This window comes from Nicotiana tabacum, chromosome 9 (assembly GCF_000715075.1).
Source record: "Nicotiana tabacum cultivar K326 chromosome 9, ASM71507v2, whole genome shotgun sequence".
NCBI lineage: Eukaryota > Viridiplantae > Streptophyta > Magnoliopsida > Solanales > Solanaceae > Nicotiana > Nicotiana tabacum.
In genome coordinates, this window is record NC_134088.1 from 124,227,791 (window position 1) to 124,232,312 (window position 4,522).

The window sequence follows — 4,522 nt, forward strand, 5'->3', positions numbered from 1 at the left end:
AAGGAAACATATACAAAAATATCGTCTACAAAGAAGTGTTCTTTAAGATACCATCATATTAAATACTTTCAAATTATAATACATAATTATCTAACTAACATGACTAAATTTTATCATTTGTGTAAGTTATGATAATGTTCTTTCATTTTGAATTCACATATTATGCTAATGTAATAATAATTTTTTTTTTTGACATTTAGATGATTGTTGTATTATTATAAATAAAAATTCTCATTAATTAAATTTTGTTCTTCATTCATATAAATAAATATTTAAATCATTGCGTGCCATTATAAACGTGTAACACACAAAAAATATACAAATTTTACATATTTTTTCAACTATTATTTTTACCGCGGCAATAAAATGTCATTTTTCTATTAAAAATAGCCACATTTGTCGGGCCCAATCAAAAGGCCCATCTCTAAGTGGAACCCTTCAGACGAAGGGCCACTGCACCCTTTCCCAAGCATCAGAGAATCCTTCAGACGAACGAAAAAATCACAATTTCAATTTCTCTATTCATTTGCAGGATGCCACTGGAAGGATTCATCTCATTTGGCAAAGAAGTTCTGAAAACCTATGCTGTTAAACCCTTGGCCAAGGTGATCGCTGAGCCAGCAAAGACCATGCCTCAATTTGATGCTTTCCTAATCAAATTTGGGAAAGTAAATTTATATAATTAACTTAATATAATCAATACTCTGATTGCATAAAAATTCAAAAAGGACAAATCAGCAATTTAGCTTTGTTCTACAAGGATAAATGAAGAGCCACAAACTCCGAAGATAATAAAAACAGAGCCTAAAAACAATCATGTACATATACTTCATCTCTGGTGGTACGAAGCTGACAGTCTAGTCAGAAGTCACATACACATTGATAGTGAGTAACATCATCGAGCTCAATAGTTTGTCCGCTGCACAGAGAAGCAGAGTAATGCTTGTAAGCAACACAATATGGTACCATATAGCGGCTGAAACTAACATGAAGGTCAAAGGTGGGTTTTTTTTTGTTTGGGGGGGGGGGGGGGGAGGGGAAATGAGATTTCTACTTTTGGTACAAAGGTCGACATGTAGGGAATATAAGAGGATTTGAGTCTTAACATAACTAGGACACATCAAGGTGTTGACCATGCAACCAAGCCAGGTTGAATTCAATTTTTGTGGAAGACATATTATAGATTTAGCTTACATGACTTCTTTTGTATAGCACTAGCAATTTGATGCATCTCTTACGAATTTAGCATGGACCCTACTATTGACTGGTTGCCCTGATCAATACAATGTCTTGATATGGATTTGCTGTAGAGTGGCTTGAGTGATGTTAATTAACAGCTCCTCTTGATATTTTGTGGTGTATTACTCCTACAAACTAGTGAAGAATTCTTCAAACCATTGGGTTTGGATGACATTTCAAAGTTTTGAAGTCAGAGATAGCCACAAGGCATCATTTTTATATTTGTTGTCTAATCGTATAGCAAAAGCTAGCGAAGCGGGAGGGTGGCACCATTGATAGAAGCCAGGATACTACTCTCTTACAAGAATTCTACGAACGATAGAGAGAAAGGCACAATGTGGATAAGTTACGAGAGGAGGAACTGAAATTGAGGGAATGAGGTGTCTTCAGTGGTAATCTGGGAGAGTAAGTTAGTAGAACTTTTTGTTATGTCAAAGTCAGACTTAATTTTTCTAGAAATAAGAAATGGCTATTTTCATTTATTGGCTAAGCTGGGGTTGCAGCTCTACCAAGTAGTCACTAAAAAGAATAAGGAAACCAGTGCCAGCTTGTGTTTGTTGGGCCTTATGGGGACAATGGAATTCCAGGTGTTTTGAAGGGAAAGAAGACCCTTTACAAATGCTAAAGTATAGATGTTTGTGGGCTTTGGCTTTTTTTGGTGCAACATTCAAGATGTAAATGATGAAGATAGCATGCTAGAGTTTATCAACTCTCTATAGGAATAGAGCTTGTTTTTATATAGTTCGGATCCTTTCTTTTTGTTTTTTGTATAGAGGGATCCCTGAGCCGAGGGTCCTTCGGAAACAGTCTCTCTACCTTCATTAGGCAGGGGTAAGGTCTGCGTACTCTTCACCCTCCCCAGACCCCACTTGTGGGATTTCAGTGGGCTTCTTGTTGTGTGTTATTGCTTCTTACCTTCAGAAGTTTTGCTCCACAATATGCCATCAGCCATAGAAATATAAGTTATAGTTGTTTTGAGAGCCTTGGAGTTGATGGCCATAAACTCTGGTGTGTGGTACAGCATGGAGGATGCAAATTCAACCTTCTATTTAGTAAATGAGTACTTACAGTTGCCGCATAGTTACTCTATGTTATACTATCATAGGTTATTCAAACCTCGGTCCTAATTGTGCTATAATTGGTTTGTAACTTCCTTCTATGCTTTGCACCATATGTGGGATTTTTACAACTGGTGAGAGATAATCCTACTGAATAAATGAAATAGGACTCCACCATATAATAGGTGCACAAGACTGATATTCCCCTCTTTGCATACAGTTTTTAGTTCATAGGAAGAGTTTGTTCCTTCATATTAAAACTTTACATTTCATTAACGGTACAAGAAGCATGTATGATTTTTCTTTAGATATTCCAGATCATCTCATAACATCCAGTGTAGGCTACATAATGTTACGCATCACCTAACAAGCTTGATTTTGCATTTTTTCTTCCCAGTATAGCAAGAAGGCAAAGGCGTATGGGGATGGAAAACCATTTGCTATGCCGACGGAAGACGCATGCCGTGAAGAGGGAAGCACCGCTCTGGCATGGCTTTCCATTCTAATGGTAGCTCCTTTTCTCAGTGTCTATGTTTAACAATGTTAAGAACAAGTAATGTAATTTTTTCTTTTTGTAATTAGGTGGCCTTGAGTGCATCAAAAGTTTACAAAGATCATTCTACAAAACAACTTATGGTTGTTGTCGAGGAAAAAGTGGAAACTAAGGTTCAAGAAGAAATTGGTAAGTTGGAGCCTAAAGTGAGAAACAAGGTGAAGTCTGATTTACAAGAGGAGCTGAAAGAAGAGTTGAAAAAAGAGATTCTGGATGAACTAAAGGAAGAAGAGAAGCACAGGGATGTGGTCATCTTTAAGCCCTTTGGCTGAAGTTGTTTTAGTTCTAAGCATGAAAGAACAGATTGCCCTAGTGAGAATAATTTGTTGTGTCTGCAGAATCTCAGAATTTTCCATGACAGATTAATTGATTTTATTGACTTGGGTAGACCAAAGATTGTTCCTTTTCTCAATTGGGTTGGTGCCTTTGTTAGATTTGTAGCTTACCTTTTTTCCATAAAAATCTTTGGATAAGTTTATCACAAAATTTTACCATTCATCAATCATAATCTATCATAATCTTTTAAGGCTGTAAACCTTAGAGATTAGATCGATTCTTTCTCAAGGCTGGACAGGAAAAACTAATTCGGTTTGGTGTTGCCAAGCTCCTAATGATTGTCAGATTGTAAGGTTCTGTGTTACCTGAAAAGCTGTGAACTTAAAGGCACTTTCTCGTCGAAAGCAACCATTTTCATCAAACCATCTCTCTGGCAGGAAATCCTCTGCATCATCACCCTATATAAATTTCATCCCCTTTCCTTACTCTGAACCCATCAGGCCAAGTGTCATCTGATAAACACAGTTTGCCATCCTGCATCAAGAAAAACTCATTATCTTGAGGTATATGCATGAAACATTGATATCTATGTTTGTGAATATAATATCCTTCTCACTATATGTATGTATGCATTACCGAGGGAACTGCAGGGTATAATCTGAGTGTCTCAGTCAATGATGCGTGTAGATACTGCAGGGATGATACACTCTGAACAAAAAAACAACTTGAAGAAATAGATAAAAATTGAATCTTGAAGACACCCAGAATAAAATCCAATTAAATTAGTCACCACAACCACAAGCTTTATAGATGATAATAATTGTAACTTTTTAAGACACCCAGAAAAAAAATCAATCAAATTAGTCAACACAAGACTGATAAAAATTGGATCTTTAAAAAAAACAGAAGAGAGAGATGTACCTGGGAAGAGGTTTAGATGGAAGAACTGAAGTCACCAGCAGCGTTTGTTAGGATCAGTGTTCCACCCAAATTCCAATTCAGGAAGAAGGGGAAAAGAAAAAAAAAATTCTATAGGAAAATGCCCAAAAGAAATACAGACATGAAGATGGAGATGAAACGAGGCGACCGACACAGCTTTTAACCTACGATCTGGAAACTCACTTGCAATCCTAAGTGGATAACTTTTAGCCAACTCCAATGTTTTTGTTTTTTCATGTTGCACCCTTAAGTATACATAATGTTTCCGTTACACCCTGTCCTTCTTTTTTAACAATTTGTCCCCTAGTGTCTTTGAGTCTCTTATCTTTGATTGGTCCCTCAAATATAATCCTGGGCATATTTAGTCTCTAAGTATACTAAAGTGAAGCATATTTAGTCTCACTAACACAATATGTTCAAAAACTAACGGTGTTACTCACTCTGATTCATTAAGCAG

The 4,522-nt window shown here is 36.4% G+C and overlaps 1 long non-coding RNA gene across 1 annotated transcript; it reads right to left on the reverse strand.

Moving 5' to 3' along the window:
* Positions 1–687: 687 nt before the first annotated feature.
* Positions 688–4,246, reverse strand: LOC107823057 (uncharacterized). The gene is made up of 4 exons (XR_001656537.2): positions 4,048–4,246; positions 3,763–3,834; positions 3,492–3,660; positions 688–919 (listed from the first exon to the last, which is right to left on the reverse strand). It is a non-coding gene; the product is annotated as an uncharacterized LOC107823057 (long non-coding RNA).
* Between the last annotated feature and the right edge of the window lie 276 nt (positions 4,247–4,522).